This window comes from Periplaneta americana, chromosome 7 (genome assembly GCF_040183065.1).
Source record: "Periplaneta americana isolate PAMFEO1 chromosome 7, P.americana_PAMFEO1_priV1, whole genome shotgun sequence".
NCBI classification, from domain to species: domain Eukaryota; kingdom Metazoa; phylum Arthropoda; class Insecta; order Blattodea; family Blattidae; genus Periplaneta; species Periplaneta americana.
In genome coordinates this window covers 74,969,309-74,988,689 of record NC_091123.1, presented here as the reverse complement: position 1 = coordinate 74,988,689, position 19,381 = coordinate 74,969,309, and the positions used below count along the sequence as shown (strand labels likewise).

The 19,381-nt window shown below is 36.6% G+C and overlaps 1 protein-coding gene across 3 annotated transcripts in view; it reads right to left on the bottom strand.

Annotated features, from left to right (window-relative positions):
- Nucleotides 1–19,381, bottom strand: part of LOC138703205 (serine-rich adhesin for platelets) — a 1,304,023-nt gene that overhangs the window by 405,816 nt on the left and 878,826 nt on the right. The window lies entirely within an intron of this gene.

Here is a 19,381-nt window from a genome sequence, read left to right as displayed (position 1 = left end):
TGTTCACGTAACAGTAGAAATTGCATCGCAAGACAATAACTTATAATTGTGTACGTAACTGACGAAAGGTTGAACGGTTCAGTAACTTAACGCATCACAGAGGGGCATTGATGGCTGATCATTTCCTCGTTCCCGCTCTAGTCTCGCTTCCGACTTATTTCTACAGTCACTGAATGCACTGTTCCTACGTCTTCTTGTCACGCATTTTGTTACCAATCTTCAATAAAATTATGGTCAGACCTTCTATATGACACAATGAAGCAATAAGGACACATTTGTTGGTATTTACTATACAAAATCTCCCACCATCACATCTCCAACGTCTCCTGTTTTCCTGGAATACGTATTCCAAAATTCAACCAAACATGATACTTTTCTCAAAACCAGTTCACAAAAGACCACAAAAGAGTTATGTTAGAACGAGGTGCTAACATTATTGTAGAGATTTGGTGCATGCAATTACATTATGGTACAAGATATACGTGACGTCAACAATTTTTCAAATAGCACTACATACCTTCATCATGTCACATTGATTACACTCATTAAGGAGAATTCAAAAATGTATCACAATGTTACCTTCCCAATCAATAACAACAAAAAGCAAAATGAATGCCATCAGAATGTACCATTTGTTGTGGTGCCCCATTGATCTTGTGCATTAACTTACACAAAACGAAAGACAACTAACGTCCGTACACGTCGTGTGTTGTGTGTTTGCTGTCTTAACATGTAAACAAGCCACAATAACTGTCCACGCCACAATCCAGGTAAGTGGTCTGCACGTTCTCCGGACCTGTCGCCACTCGACTTCTTCCTGTGGGAAACTGTAAAGGACAGTGTGTACCAGAACATTCTGAAAACACTAGACGACATGCAGCAACGTATTCGATAGACTTGTGTTTCCATTCAGCCAGCAACATGCCTGGCAGTCATACGGTCTTTCGGGGAACGCCTTCGAATGCGCTTTAATATGAATGGTCACCATTTGGAATATCTTCTGTGACTCTCAAAGCATAACATTATCACATTGGAAGTACGTTTTTGTTTCGTTTTATTGTTATTGATTAGGAAGGTGACACTGTGATACATTTTTGAACTCTTCTTAATGTGTGTAATCAATGTAACATGATTAAAGTATGTAATACTATTTGAAAAATTGATGTCGTCACGTGTATCTTGTACCATAATGTAGTTACATGCACCAAATCTCCACACACCTGTTAGCCTCTCGTTCTAACATAACGCTCAAAAACAAAATTCCAATACCTATCCAAACAAAGAATTTATAATAGGTACACAAGATAAATGGAACACTCTGTATATTACTATCAGTAGGTCTGCAATTATTTCAAACAAAGGTCTAGATAATTAAACATAGGTCTACAATTCATGTGCGTGTTACCTCTGATTGAGGTTCTGCCTGATATGTAGATCTATTATTGTGATGTATACAATGGAGGGGGAAAGAAACTGGATACCCTACCCCATCATCTCCTAACCTAGTTGTCTCATAGGTGGTGCCTTGTTGGTATCACTTGTGAGGTTCAAACCTGTCTTCGGATAGCTGACTAAACAACAACAAACATGTGCGTGTTATCATAAGTACATATGGTGGGAAAAACTTATTATGGTTAGTTAGAAAATTATGCTGACAGTCTGAATAAATTGGCAACAGCGCGTCACCGGCTCACGTACAAAAGCACACAGGCACTCGATCTGAAGAGCAGAGTTCCGTCTCTTAGTCATGCCAGTAGTGTTGCCAGACTTCCTAATGGCAGAAAATAGTGATTCATGTTAATTTTTTTTATTTAATTTGCAAGAAAACCATAAATTCTATTGAAAACTGCAAAATTATAAATCATTCCTTATTACTTTCTCTGATATAATAGGAGTAAACATCAGAATCGTATGGATTGTACTTATCACTAAAATAGTGTTAACATTTAGAGGAAAATTATTTTTGCTGAGAAAAATAGTCATTTGGGACTAATATGGTATTAGAATTTTTTATTGTTCTCTAACCAAGGTTCCACACCTGTGGAGTAACTGTTAGAGCGTCTAGCCGCGAAACCAGGTGGCCCGGGTTCGATTTCCAGTGGGGCAAGTTACCTGGTTGAGGTTTTTCCGGGGTTTTCCCTTGATCCAATATGAGCAAATGCTGGGTAACTTTCGGTGTTGGACCCCAGACTCATTTCACCGGCATTATCACCTTCATCTCATTCAGACGCTAAATAACCTGAGATGTTGATAAAGCGTCGTAAAATAACCTATTAAAATCCATCCAAGGAATGAGCTGTTAAAATCTGTACAATTATATTATTTCCACCTAAAATATAAACGTAAATAAAAAATTCAATATAATGATGAACATAGCTGTAGTTCATGGCATCATGAAACGCGGATATAAAGCGTAAAGGAATAAGTACTCGCTACTGAAATGGATTTTATAAGGCGTGTAGCTCGTAAATCCAAAATCCAAACTAGAAAAAATGAAGCCATAAGGGACGTGAGCGAAATGAACCAGAAAACTATTTTAGATATAACAGAGGACAAAAACTCAAATGTTCACATGATGAAAGATAAGTGGAACGGAAAAAAATTCTCTCCGGCACCGGGATTAGAACCCGAGTTTTCAGCTCTACGTGCTGGCGCTCTATCCACTAAGCCACACCGAATTCCCATCCCGATGTCGGATCGAATCCTCTCAGTTTAAGTTTCACCTCTTGTGTTCCCTCTAGTGGCCTACCCTCATGCACTGCGTCGTAGACGTACGACAGTGGCACAATGTCCACACATGTGCAGAGGTGCACTCGTTAAGAGTGACAAAGTGGCCGGGATCCGACGGAATAAGCACCGTCTTAAATCACTCAGTGATTATTTTTCGCATATCATATATTATTATGATGTACCGAAGTACATATGATATTTCCGTGCATCTCCGGCATCAGGGTATGAGGGTAGGCCACTAGAGGGAATCCAAGAGGTGGAACTTAAACTGAGAGGATTCGATCCGACATCGGAATGGGAATCCGGTGTGGCTTAATGGCTAGAGCGTCAACACGTAGAGCTGAAAACCCGGGTTCAAATTCCGGTACCAGAGAGAATTTTTCTCCTTTCTACTCATCTTTCATCATATGATGACGCAGAATATCTGCACAGAAATATCATATGTACTTCGGTACATCATAATAATATATCAAATGGTCACATCAGAAGAATGCCACAAGAAAGGTTATCGAAAAGACCGTTGAGATGAATGTCAGAAGAACGAAGACGCAGCGGAAAACTCAGACGAAGTTGGGTTTGCGAAATACAACAGTTAATGGAGAAAAGAAGTCTTCAAGAAGGGAGTTGGAATGAGAGGACAGTGTGGATATTGGGAACGGAAGGGCCTTAAGATACGCTGTAAAACCGTTCATCATGAAAAACGAGACTACTAAACTCCATATATGTAAAATCACATACAAATATGCTACTGAGACAGCGTTACTGATACCAAATCTTTGGAGATAAAAAATTAATAACTTTGGGACGTACGTCGCTGGATAAAAAAAATATCAGCAACTCAGTTACAATTCTCTTCCAGTTGGCTGCACTGCTAGCTGCATGTTATTGAACAGGAGCCATCTTTTTCCCGTCATGGATAGGTTGAGTCTGGAACTCGTGTTTCTGCTCTTGCTACTCTTAGTTAAAATGACCGCTCAGTTTATATTTATACAAAAAAAGAGAAAACAGGCAACAGTAGTATGTTTTTGTTCACTGAATGTGCATTAGAGGCAGAAATCCATCAAAAGCTTTTAGTCTAGGTTGGGGATGAGGTTTTGCTATAAAGAGCTGTGTACGAATGCGTTTAAATATTCTCGTATTTCTCTGTATTACATAAGAGTAATATACAGTCCATAAATTCACATGGATGTAACGTATAACGAATTTTAGAGAATGGGGAAATTAAATCGAAGAACATCCGAGAGGGCAGGACATAAGAACTGGAGTTTAAATTTTATAAGTTCATAATAGGCCTACCAAACAGTACTGAAAAGTGAATCTGATGGAAGTATGATACCTGAAATCGGTAGATGAAGGAAATTACTTAAAATGGATTAATATTGACTTAAAGCAATGCATAGGTGAAATTTTGATCAAAAATTAAAAAAAAAAAAAAACGTGTTTTAGTTTTTCAGTATTTTATTATGAATAAAGTTTCTATTTTAATACGGTGCTTTCCTCTGGAAAGTTTTAAGGTAACAGAATGATGGTAAAGTGCAGTTTTTCACATTTAAATTTAAAATTCATTTTCCCTATTTTTTTTTTTTTTCCAGAATTTTGTTGCATTCAAAATCCACTACGTGATACAGTTTTCATGCAATTGAAGCGTTCAGAGTCATAGTGGGCCTAACGCCATTTATTAAAAACGGAGAAAGCACGGGTTAAAGTTAAGTGAATACCATAGTTTAATGAAGATTTACATATTATCATTTAGTTTGAATGTGTATACTTTAAATTACTTGCTATATGTTTCCATTGAATTATGGTAATAACTTCATTTTAACCCTTGTTTTCTACGGTTTTAGTAAATTGCGCTTGGCCCACTATGGTTCTGAACCCTTCAAATGTTTTGCAATTTTCAGAAATTGTGTATAAATATTGAACTAAAAATCTTAATTGGGCTTTCTTATGTGCTAATAATGATCATATAATTTTAAAAAATCTTTAACAGATAATATAAAATGCAAAAAGAAAAACAATACCAACATTTAAAACTTTTTAATAAAAAAGTAACAACAGTGTTTTAAAATCCCAAATCAGTTTGTTTATATTAGTCTTGTGAGGCAAATATTAAATTTACAGATAGAAATTTGAAATCGTTCATGGCATGGTACATATTGATGAAATATAAATTTAGTGATTAAAGGTTTAATTAAAAATTAAGATCTTAGGAATGATATATTATACAGCAATGCAATTTAGTGTGTTTTATTAACATTGCATTTTCATGATCTGGTAAAAATTTGAAATTCATATGTTAATAAATACAAATTTTAGGATTTTCACCGATGCGTTGCCTTAAGAGGAAAGCCAATAACCTTAAATATATGACAAAAACATGCATCTCCACAAAAAATATAGAATTGAGCGTATCTTAAAATTGACCACTAACTTCCAAAATTAACAATAAATTATAAAAAAAAGCTAAAGATAAAATAGACATAGAATATCGAAGACAATATGATGCAATGATTTTCGTCTGTTCTATGATCTTACAATGTTTTCTCAAGACATAAAATCTTTAATACAACCAATAAATCGATAATGGTACAGGTATTCTGTAAATATGCTATGAAGACGCTTGGAGGGCATGGAGATAGAGGTCCATGGTTTCTTAACCTCAGCACTAGAATATATGGTGATCGAGACCACACTCCGACCGCCCTTTAACATCGGGAAATATCCGATACTCTCATTTATAGCAAGCTAATTGAAACTCGGGGACGTTTTGGAAGTTTGGCAACGACATAAACCCCATCACCCTGGATTGAACCCAGGACCTTCCAATCCGTATCCAGTTTTTTTTTACCAACTGAGCTATGTAGCTTCCATAAATAAATATGATATGCTTAAATGAGATTTATTCGCTTGGTAGCTGAATTCACTTCTTTCAGGTAGTCTCTACTAGTGTCGTGGATTTCATGCCGACAGAAAGTAGCTATAATTACATTCTTCACATAATTTTATTGTACACTGAGGGCGGATGCCTCATTTTTTATTTTTGTTCCATGATTTTAGTATTTCTTATTAGAATTGAGAGTTGAGTTGAAGGCTAAGATTTTGTGCATGTTGAATTAAGTTGGTTAAAATGTATGGAGAAATTCGGCTTTTACTTTTTTTGTCATGGTGTATTATCTCTAGTTTTTTTATTTAGGTGCAAGTTTTATTTTGCAATTTATTCAATGGGTTTTATTCTTGCCTATTTATTTGCTTTTAAATTATTTTAATATTCAAATAAACCACAGTTGCCTGGTAACAATATTTGTGTGACTATATGGATGATGGAAGTATTACAGGTACTAAGTTCGATTCAAGTCACTCGAGCATGACGAAGTTCGACATTCATCAATATTCGCTCTGCAGAAGAAGGCCGGTCGTGTTTGTTCCAATCTGTTATAAAATATTCTCTGTCCTCCACTGCTACTCCTTCATGTTTTAGCATAGACCTTGCGATTAGTTTTCATATAAAATAAGTACAATTTCAAAATCTCAATACAGAAATCCAAAGTAATTCCATTTTGGGGAAAAGCGATGATACGGTCAAAAATTGTATTAAATAATAAAATAATAGAACAGGTATCCAACTTTAATTATCTTGGTAATGAGGTGAATATAAATGAAATTAGAAAGGATGTCGACACAAAATTAAATAAATTTCAAATGATTTGCGGTACAATCAACAGAACTTTGAAAAATAAAACGAGAAAGGAAACAAGAACGAAGTTTTATAAAACAATGACTGTACCAGTTCTACTACACGGTAGTGAGAATTGCATCACCACAAAAAGATATCAAACAAGAATATAGAGCATAGAAATGAGATTCTTAAGAAGAACAAAAGGTTGCACTAAATTAGATCAAATAAAAAATGAAGATATAAGATCTGAATTAGATAATATATTCTCAATAAACGATAAAATAAAAGAATATCGCAATAACTGGGTACAACATGTTGAAAGAATGGACGCGACTAGAATACCGAAAGTAGCATATGAATATAGACCACAAGGAACGAGAGACATCGGAAGACTCCAAAAGAGATGGAAGGACTTGCTATGAGACCGGAATAGGCTGTGGCTTAAACCATGTAGTAGAAAAGAAGAAGAAGAAGAAAATAAGACGAAATTTGTAATGTCTTCGTTGCCTCTCTCATGTTCGAACATTGCAGGAAACTATTTTAAACCGCTTAAGGATTTGAGCACATATCTTGCGATTAGTTTTCATATGGAATAAGACGAAGTTTGCAATGTTTTGGTTTTCTCTCTCATGTTTGAACTTTGCTCATACTAGTCGGTGCTTCGAACATATGCGTTTTCTAAATATATTTTGTTTGATTTATTTATACGTATATTTACGGAATGTTTAGTCACATTAATAACAAGAAACATTACCTTACTCATTACTATGCGTAACTTCGCAAGATATGTGCCTGATATTCTTAGGCAGGTAAAGCATAAAGGCGCAGGGAGAGAAGGAATTAAAGAGAAAGGCACCGAACATTATGTAAGGAAAGGGAAAGATTGAACAAACGCAAAGGGAGCTTCGATTCTACGGAGACTCGGCAAACTTGAACCGAACATAAGGCCTCTTACCGGTCTTAATGGACTCTGTTATTTTAGTTTACATGCTTCACTTCCACGTACTGCTGGGATGCCTATGGAGTAGGGCGAAGTTTATAGTATCTTGATATCCTTTCTCATGTTCGAACTTTACATGACACTAATCTCTACCATATCAACATCATAATCATCACCACCTTTTAAGTAGTGGTGACAGATTTAGATTTTTTCGAATGTGTTCGCTTGCAATTTTCTTCACAATCTCTTTTGAAGGAGTGCTTTGTTCCATTCTTCCTAGATGATGTTTCCATATCACTCTACACCCCTGGAAATACTGTGTAATTGACTGTACGTTTTGTTTATTTAGTATAGGCCTATATTTATTGTGTACTGCCTAATAATGTGTATATAGCTGTTCTTCTCATTAATACCTCTGCAGCTGTTTTGTCTTCCCTGAAATACTTCTCTCATACAGGTACTTCGAAACAAAGAATGCAACAAGAAATTCTTCCAAAAATTATAGTAGGCCTACATTTGTAAACCAGAAAGAAAAAGGTTCTACAACGATGAAAAGATTCATCCTCGTGTAATCAGAACAGAACTAACATTGAAGTTTATGTAATGTGTACACAGCACAAAATATTAGAGTTCCATTTTGGTGGATTCAGTAATTCTACTTGGCCGACGTGATGTAATTATCTGGCTTTCACAGCCATATAAAAGACTCTTATTCCTCGTATCCATAATAACCTCATCTCACCAACTCTGTATCTCTACAATTCATGGCGTCGTTAGCCGAAATAACGACTTTAGGCCTGTCAAAAGCAGTAGCATTGTTTGCAGCGTACGAACAGAGCACGTCAGTGATGGGATGATCAGTCTACCTTGAGGGGATTGGTCTGGAAGGTCTGAAGGCCCCCCCCCCGCAGTCGATGATGTTCGTGGGGGTTGATTACGATTGGTGTGAATGTACGATATCCCACGAGATTTCTATTGGATTATACCGCTGACACGTGGTCACATGCAATTCCAAAATTTATCTTTCTACTCCTCAATGATAACTGATCTTCGTGGAATTGTGTGGCCATAAAAAGTTTGTATCTGAATAAAACCTCGATTTAATGGTGTACAATTAACATAGAGGCACGAGGCAGCCATGTGAAGCTATTATACGACCCCGATCTTTGTATTAGTCAGCCCACTAACCACTTATTATTCTGTCACCACAAAATAATAAATCGTGTATGAGTAGTCTATACGTATTTAGACGCTATATATTTACGTATAAGATTGAGTGATAGATGCCCAGCACTGGGAGACTTTTCCTATGATTTTTTCAGAAGTTTGGAATAAGATGAATTGTGGATCATATAAATGATATTGTTAATCGATAGCTAATTTAACAGTATATAAATAAATAATCAATATACAAGAGATAGGTTTGGAAGTACATCCCGAAAAGACAAAGTATATGATGATGTCTCGTGACCAGAATATTGACGAAATGGAAATACAAAAATTGAAAATTTAACCTTTGAAAAGGTGCAAAAATTCAAATATCTTGGATCAACAGTAACAAATATAAATGACACTCGGAAGGAAATTAAACGCAGAATAAATATGGAAATGATTGTTATTATTCGGTTGAGAAGCTTCTGTCATCCAGTCGGCTATCAAAAAAGATGAAAGTTAGAATTTATAAAACAGTTATAACTTATTATTCGTTCTTCTGCATGGTTGTGAAACATGGACCCTCTCTTTGAGAGAGGAACAGAGGTTAAGTGTGTTTGAGAATGAAGTGCTTAGGAAAATGTTTGGGGTTAAGAGGGATGAAGTTACAAGAGAATGGAGAAAGTTACACAACGCAGTACTGCACGCATTGTATTCTTCATAATAGGAACATTAAATCCAGACGTTTGAGATGGACAGGGCATGTAGCACGTATGGGCGAATCTAGAAATGCATACAGAGTGTTAGTTGGGAGGCCGGAGGGAAAAAGACCTTTGGGGAGGCCGAGTTATAGATGGGAGGATAATATTAAAATTAATTTGAGGGAAGTGGGATATGAGGGTAGGGATTGAACTACTCTTGCTTAGGATAGGGACCGATGGCGGGATTATGTGAGGGCGGCAATGAACCCCCGGGTTCCTTAAAAGCCATAAGTAAGTAGGCCTAAGTAAGTAATCAATATATAGTTCGTAAAAATAAACTTACCCGAAAGTTTGTCTATTCTATAATTCTTAATATGAGCTTTGTCGAAATGTCGTTTAATATTGAAATGACGAGTAGAAATAAATTGGATAGGACACAGCAAACAAAGAATTATTTAGTTTTCTTCAACAACAAGATAATCACATTCCCATTTCTTTTGGAAGTAGTTTTTCTTTGTGGGTTTAGATTTTGCCATGTTCCAGTTCTCTTCAAATTGCAGTACGCGTATTGTATACCTGCCGCCGCGAGGATGAATGTTGATATAGCAGAGCGCAACTAGAACGCTATGACCACACTGGTAGAAAATGTGGGTGTGGTAGAGCTCTGAAGAGCTACAGTTCTGCAGGTCTGGTCTACAGTAGAACAATTTTCTTAATAAACTGAGCGTACATTGTGCACCGACTTGAAATGTCTGAAATTAAAGGAAAGTTAAGAGAAATGTGACGAAAAGATAACTGGCTTGTTACAACTAGTACGGCGGCGTATTTTATAAATCTAATTTAGAAAGAAAGCACTGTCAAATGAAGCAAAACTCGTCTCTATTGTTCCGGATAAAAATGTCCCACGAGAGTGATGTCCTTTCTCCTATCCCACCCTTTCAACGCGCAGTTGAATGGGCCGACATTGTTGTCTGTCAACAAGAAAACAAAACACTTCCACTTTTACTGAAACAATACGCAATCTCGCCGCTTCGTGCGCACCGCTTCCTTTTATAACTCTCGTTTCTGGTCTGCGGGTATGAAAGGCACAAGTTCGCATGAAATACGGAGCTGCGGATCCACCAAATGGTGACTTAATGCCGACAGTCACGAATGCACACTACCGCCACCATTTTATTTTTTCGAATAATGCATCATCCACAAGGATGCTTACAGTTTCCGGTCTCTCCTTGCAACAGTGCAAACAAAGTACAGCTCAGTTTCCGAGAGTACTATACAATATAGGATGTTGGCTACCAAGAGCGTATAGCATAGAATGATACAATAACTCTTGCCACCTGAAATACTTTCTTTATTTATGAGTTACTGAAAAGGTTTATAGACTGCATTTATTTTGTATCAAACAATGCATACAGAGTGAAACGTAAGTAATGATAGTCATTTCAGGAAGTTATTCTTTGAGATATTTCAAACAGAAAAGTTTAATACAATTTTGCTCGTTTTTGCTTCCTTTTAGAGATTAAGGGCCGTATTCATAGACATTTTTAGCGCCGGTTTCCGGTGGATGATCAGCGTTTTTCGTATTCATAAACCAGTGTTAGCGATAGGATATGATTTGAATTCTGTACAAGTAACCATTGGATAGCCGGGGCTAGCTTAGTACGCTCGTAGCGCGTCCTGCGAAATGTCTATGAATACCACCCAAAAAATTTTATAGCGTATTTCGGGAAAGCCATTGATTGAATTCCCGATATGCTCAGTCAATTTAAGGGAGTAATGTATTACGATAATAAATTATTGAAAGAATTTTAGTTTTGTCCTTTAAATGTGCAGAAATTTGATCCGAACAAATGTAACATTAAAAAAATTGCATTGGAGAACGAAAAGTTACTTTTGTTCTGATCAAATTTCTGCACATTTAAAGAATAAAGCTAAAATTATTGGAATTATTTGTTATCATAATACACTATTCTCTTAAACTGACTGATCATATTAGGAATTAAGTCAATGGCTCCCCCCCCCCCAAAACGATATGAAATGTTTAACATGAAAAAATTTTCATCTCTAAAAGGAAGCAAAAACGAGCAAAACTGTATTAAACTTTTTAGTTTGAAATATCTCAAAGAATAACCCCTGAAATTAATGACATTGCTCACGGTTCACCTGAACATTTCTGTATAGCAGTGTTTCTCAACTTTTTCTATGAACGTAACCCCTCAGGTTCCAATATTTTTTAAGTGGCCCCATAGCAAATATCATGCCTATAACATGCTAATTTTGGTGTGTAAGTGTTATGAAAGTTACTATTATAAGTCAATAACGTACTCATGCCAAATGCAGGAATAAAAGTAATTACTATCAACATATTTAATAAGAAATCAACAAAGTGATCTTATTTATTAAAAATACAGGAAATGTGCTTCAGTAATGTTTAGTGGTATTTTAAAACGGCATAAAGTTAAAGCTAGATCTTGCTGAAACACTGAAGATCAGGCATGTAAAGACATGGGCAAGGTTAAGAACTGTTGTGTAAGTTACTAAAGTGCACTTTGCGACTGTTGTGGTTTGAGTAAGCGTACGAGAAAGCAGGGCATAAGTTATTATAGCAATGGAAAGATAATACTAGGCTATACAAAACCCAACCTGAATCATTTATGTTTCTACAGTACAATCATGTTAAATAATATTACTTTGAAAGTAGCCTATGTAGTGACATCAAAAACTTTTTCCTTATATTTTTATTGTACCTTGTTTTTTACTATACTATGCAGGCTTTGCTTAATGGTAAGTTTTAGTTGGCATGGTAATATTTTATACTGCTTAGGTACAGCTGTCAAAAGAAGAAGAGACCGCTCTCCAGAAACTAAGTTCCCTTCCGGTATCTCCGCTACAATTCGGAGACAGGCGATGTTACATGTTGTTGGACCACGCTGCCTGATATCTACAGTTATAATTAAAGCGTGTTTAGTTTTAAATGCTAGCATTTCGAGCAGACGATGGGAGTAAAAGAAGGTACGCGCAACAATAGCAAAGATGGCCGATCGCCTGTCTGTTCGCGAGCGAGCGTAGATTGCTGCACGTTATGAAGTGTGTATTTCCATTGTTCTTGTCAGAGATGGTGGCGTACGGTGAAGGTAAGGAATGCCACGATCCGTCCAGAAAAAAATAAAGAATTGTCAAAGGAAGCTAATGACCATAGGTTCGGGTTCATGTGGGAGGTTTCGTTAATCGACACAATTGCCATTATTGGGCGACACAAGATCAGATCCCGGTATGACGGTAGAAAAGATACAGTCTCGTCTAAAAGTGATCGTGTGGTGTGGAATGACGGCCATAAATGTCATTGGGCCATATCTCCTGCGTGATATCATGATCGTGGAACCTACCATGAGATGCTTGAAGATTACGTTTGGCCCACGGTAACTGGATGGAAAAACATCAACGACATTATCTTCCTGCAGGACGGTGTACCACCCCACTTTGCAAATATTGTGCTTACGTGATTAGATGAAAAGTTTCCGGGACGTTGGCTTGGGTGACGCGAACCTCAAGAATGGCCTACAAGAAGTCCAGACCTGACACCCTTTGACTCTTTTTATGGAGCTGGACAAGAGGTATACCGGACGATATCTCGCACACTGGAACGGATTTGGGGCGTTATCACTTAAGTTCCACGCAACTTCCTCCAGAAGACTGTGGATTCAATTCCCGGCCGCTTGAAGAAATTGGTCGACGACACAGGTGCTTTCGTTGAATTTTGAGGTATGCATTCGTATTACAATTTAATAATGTACGCATAAAATTAATTTCAATAAATTAGCGTTGTTTATGTAGATTTTATACGCCTTTTTAATACCTTGTTACTTCTCGCCCACTTTGTATATATTAAATTCAATTTCTTATCAAAATTGCAATAAATAATCCAAATAATAAATATGAATGTAAGACACAAAATAAGACACATAGTAAAAACAAATAGGGGGGAAAAAAGAACCAAAGAACATTAACCCATAATGTACCTTGTTTGCTTTCAGTGACAGTACTACCCATTGCAAGAGTAATAAATAACTCTCCCCCTTATTTCCTCGGTCCCCTCCCCTTTGGCGAGTTCCAACCTCGGCTGTCGAATATTTGCCATAAATTTCCCCACAATCTCAAAAAATTTAGCGTTGTTTAATATGTCGTATGTTTCCAGGTGTCCCTTCCTAGATATAATGAAAGACTAATGTAATGATTAATCGAAATTGAAAATTGAGAATCCTAATACTTGGACCGTGTACTAGGGAGTAGCGTGTAGTATCGAAATATGCCAAGTGTATTTTTATGAGCATAAAAGTAGAATATACAGGTTGTTCCTTGTAACGTTGCGATCTGAAATATTTTCGAAACGAAACAAAATATGGAATATCTACTTGCACAGGAATGCACACACGTCAGAGGCTCACAACATGAAAAGGATGTACTACGCAATCCAGTAAATTCGGAAAATATTATTTCCAATACAAAGTGTACTGTTTTTAAGTGGAACATGCTTGTCTTTTCTAGCGAAATGAAAAGTAAAAGTAAAATGACTGATATCAGAATAAATTGGTTTTAGTTTTCCCAAACGAAACACTAGTAACCTGAAGGTCCAAAGAAAAAAATGTTCGTTCCTGTAATTTACATTCAGCACAAAATATGCACTGAAAAATAAGCATAACAAAATAAACATCTCATCTTATGGAACTTTGTCACTCAAGCAGATGTTCAAAATTACCACAGTTTGCATCAATGCACTTGTGGAGACGGTGAACAAGATAACGTTGCAATGTTTTCTCATATCCTGCCGCATACGTTTCAGTACTACGCTATTGCATATTCCCTATTGTTGCTGGGGCTTCCTGATACGCACTGTCTTTCACTGCTCCAGAGAGAAAAAATTCTAGTGGTGTCAAGTCTGGATATCAAGCTGGCCACTTCACAGGACCACCCCGTCCTATACATCGATTTGGAAACGATCTGTGCTGTATGTGGAGTAGGCCCTACTACACTGTTTTCATACACATCTTAAACGGTGTTTCCCCTGCCAACCTTTAAGTGTTTAATTATCTCTGAAAGCATTTCAAATTTTTCAAATTAAAATTTATTTACAATTTACACTTGAATTAAATACATATGAATAGATACCCGAAATGAGCATAATGCTCGTGCTCGGGTACAGTCCAGTCCAGTAGTCTACATAAATTTTATAGGGTTCAAATAATAATGCTGATGATACAAATAATAGTAACAACAATAATGATAATAATAATAATAATAATAATAATAATAATAATAATAATAATAATAATAATAATAATAATTTGGTATAGGAAAGTGAAACCAATGCTGTTATCCATAATTTTACCTGCACTTTTCATTTCGTTAGAAAAGACAGGCATGTTATATTTAAAAAAAGTATAATTTCTGTTGAAAATAATATTTTATGAATTTGCTGGATTGTGCATATACTATGAGCCCCTGATACGTACATCCTTATGCAAGTAGATATTTCCTACTTTGTTTTGTTTTGAAAATATTTGAAGTCGCAACTGTAGATGTAAAACACTGTAGACTAGAACATTTTAAAAATAGTTTTGTATTCATTTTGAAGGAAAGCATTAAAAAGAAAAGTATATACAATACTAATCTGCAGTAAAAGGTAAAGGTATCCCCGTAACATGCCATGAAGGCACTTGGGGGGCATGGAGGTAGAGCCCCATGCTTTCCATGACCTCGGCACTAGAATGAGGTGGTGTGGTCGGCACCACGCTCTGACCGCCTTTTTACCCCCGGGAAAGACCCGGTACTCAATTTTATAGAAGGCTGAGTGAACCTTGGGGCCGTTCTGAAAGTTTGGCAACGAGAAAAAATCCTGTCACCACCTGGGATCGAACCCCGGACCTTCCAGTCCGTAGCCAGCTGCTCTACCAACTGAGCTACCCGGCCGCCCACTAATCTGCAGTATTGATATTTATTTTCTACCTTCAGTACTATAACAATGTAAATTTGTACTCGTACGAGTAGCAGATAGGCTACTCGTAAGAAGTTGAACAACTGAAATGAAGTTTGAGCTAGGACTGAACAAGGGCTCATTGGGAGTAATATGCAGCAAAATATCACTAGTAATGTGCTTCGTACAGCAGCTGCTTCATTGTATAATGTGCTTTGTGTAAAAAAGGAAAACATCGAATGAATGGCTTTTATATACAAATTTAATGTAGCATTTGACGGTCAATTTTGACAGAATTTACGCATTTGTTTGTTTATTTATTTATTATGTTCAAATGACCTATAGATTGAAGCATTCTTTTCGAGTTCCGAGCTGTAATGAAATGTAGACATAAAACAGTTATAATAGGAATAATATTGGCGAGGATTAGGGATTAGCTTTGATACAATTACGTGATAGTTATTACATTACAATGTAATATAAGCATATACATTTTATGAAATTATCATAGCAGGAAGAATAATGGAGAGCATTTCCAGTTAGCTTTGGTACAATTATGTGGTAGTTTTCAATGATGCTATTCTACAATTAAGATACCCTGGACATACTGTACATTTAATTACAGACTGTAAAAATACACACAAATGTACCTACATACATAAATCTATCGTAGTAAAGTTTGGCATCGATTGTTTCTAGACTAATATATGGCTCAGAAATATAAACTTGCACTCGACCAATAGTTACACTTCACTTGAACATCAGATATAGTGAGGTAATAATTTAAAGTTACAATCACCATCGTCTTCGTTGTCAACATAAAGGTCCAAGGAATGAACATTTGAGAAGCAAGCATGTAACACAAGAAAGACATGGGACAAGCCAAATGTCTATGGAAGAGAGGTCAATGTCTACTTTTGTATTCAACATTGTCTACATTGATATGGATGACCGTCATACACCCAGATGGCACGTTTTTCCTGATATGACAATTCGTTGTATAGGTGGCAGATTTTCTGCGGTAGATAGGTAATAGGATGGTAGATGAGAAGTGATGGTGAAGAGGTAACTAAAATTGGAAGGAGTCGAGTTGCGGCCCTTTAAATTTGGCAACTTACATTAACCTGAAGGATTACGATGGAAGCGCTGAAGATGATGACATCAGTCAATATGACGTCCCGCAAAAAGATGGATCGAGTCCGTAACAGGCCACATGGCCTAATACATGTTTGGAAGAGGATGATGATGATGATGTTAGCATGGAGGAACTTGGGAAACCACGAGAATCCAAAATCCTTAGGATCAAAACCAGGACTTCTCGGATACAAAGCGGGAATGACGACCATTACACCACCATTTCTATCAGTAATCGAAGTCAGAATTTATAATTCGAAGTACTACCGCTTATGCCACAGCAGGGGACCAAAAAATGTATAAATAATATTTACAAGAGCAGATTGGATTAATGGAAATGGATGTAATACTTAACGTTTTCTCAAGTAGGTCTATTCATCTTTGAACAAAATCGAAATGGAAGACCAATTTTAAGAAATTACACTTCGAAAAATAGATAATAAAAAGCCTGTCGACCTAATACGGATAGGTTATGGTCTGAGATGATGGCAAGGTGTTGATTGTGATGTAAGTGAAAATGGTGATGAATGTAGTGATAATTGTAGTAACTGAGAATTATAATTTCAAAATTATCTTCGACACAATAATATTTAAAATCGTCGCGATGGCAGCGAATATGATGACACTGGACGTAAAGATGATAACGCAGGAAACGATACTAATAAAGTTAGAATTGGTGTTAATGGCGTTGTAGACAAAAATAGTGACGTTATATGGAACGTTATATAATGAAGCCTGCCGCAACGATAATGACGCTAGTTATTGGACGCAATGACAATGACACTGGACGCAGTGATATTGGCGCTAGAAGCGATGATAATGTCTCTGAGCGAACAGTAATGACGCTGGATGCGCTGATAATAACGCTGGACACGTTAGTTACCGCAACGATAATGACGACAGAAAGCGTAACAATGATGCTGGATGCGATGGTAATGAAGTTGTACGGGATGATAGTGACGCTGGACGAAAATTATAGTTACCGCAACGATATTGACGCTAGAAAGCACAATAATAATACGAGATGCGATGATAGTGATGCTGGACGAAAATTATAGTTACCGCAACGATATTGACGCTAGAAAGCATAATAATAATAATAATAATAATAATAATAATAATAATAATAATAATAATAATAATAATAATAATAATAATACGGGATGCGATGGTAATGAAGCTAGACGTGATGATAGTGATTCTGGACGAAAATTATACTTACAGCAACGACAATTACGCTAGAAAGTACAATAATAATACGGGATGCGATGATAGGGACGCTGGACGAAAATTATAGTTTCCGCAACGATATTGACGCTAGAAAGCATAATAATAATAATAATAATAATAATAATAATAATAATAATAATAATACGGGATGCGATGGTAATGAAGCTGGACGTGATAATAGTGATGCTGGACGAAAATTATACTTACCGCAACGACAATGACTCTAGAAAGGACAATAATGGTGCTGGATCCGATGGTAATGAAGTTTGCCGCAACGACTCTAGGCAAGATAATAGTGACACGGGCCACGGTTATAATGACGCTGGATGTCCTGATAGTAAAGCTGGACGTCGTTATTGACGACTACGATGATGATAACGATGTATTGGATGATAATGTAACAAGGAATATATTGACGATGAATACCGTGGTGTACTTATAGGGTAAAGTTACCTAATTCCGTGATACTCCTAATTCCGTGCTACGTTTTATCCACTGTTTATCACGGAGTTGGGTATCTTGCTAGGAAGTTCACCGATGTCTCAAAAGTAGGCGAAAGATGTAATCTTTCGAGAAATATGTCTGGCGCTATGGTCGAACGGCAAATCTTTGACAGACATTAAATTTAAGAAAAAAGTATCACGGGATTAGGGGTATCACGGAAATAAGTCAACTTTACCCTACTAGTAGTTACGTTGATAGTGAAGGTTAATAGTGACCACTTACGATCATGGTGATGGTTACTAGACAGCGATGATGGCATTTATGATGGTAACATTTTTTACACACTGCATGTGAGAATGACCATTACTGTATTTTGACTACAGAGTATGGGTGGTGGAAGACAAGGGAACGTTAACTTTTATTACAGTTTATTCGTGATGTCCCAAAGTATAAAACTGACAGTTGCTTATTGATCGTATAATAATAATAATAATACGAGCAGTGAAATGAAAGAAGTACAAGTACATGACAATCGCTTGTTGATATAACGAAGAGTGCAGTAAGGGATCAAACATGAGAATTACTCGTCAGTCGGAGTGCAGAAAGTGCAGCACGGGGAAATACAACGATTCACATTCATTCCGTCCGTAATCAAATATTGGTCGGCGTGTACCTAATATTATAAGAGTACGTATTCACATTCAGGATCTTGTGCGCTCTCGTTTGTGCAAACTTGTATGTCATACTCTGTAACAATGTAAATGTAACGTAGCTCGTTGTATTGACGTTGTTCTTTCTGGCAAGTCTTCGTATTATCGACAATATTGTATGAGGATATATTCGGTGATAAAACCAACGACGTCTTCAAACATCTTCCGAGCAATTGCCAATGCAGACAGTACATCGCATCCCATCAAACAAGCCATATTCTCCAGTCTCTTTGCAAGGAAAATATTCCACTTATCCATACTAAAGGGAAGGATAGGGTTAGCGAAGTTTGAAACTACTGGCTTCTAAGGAGAACGGATGAGAAAATTCGAAATTCTGGAATATAAGTACGCCAATGTAACCATAGGCAGAGTTATGGGGAGGCATGGGGGGGCACTGCCCCCGAAACTTGTCTCAACCTTTTTTTCTATTAACGTTAGGAAATATTGAAGTAAAAAAATCTTGTTTGCTTTTGTTTATGATTAAGGATCTGTGCTTAAATTGACGAATTAATGTCTTCAGATCACGAGTCTGGACTATAATATTTATTTTCAATTTCTGAATGTACTGTATAAGAATTTCTGTACCTCATTTGAGGAATGATAACACTGTAATGTTTCTTTTGTAACAGCCTGTACTCATTTAGAAGTCTGCAGGCGTTCAGGCCGCTAGTTGGAGAAATATGAATAACACTG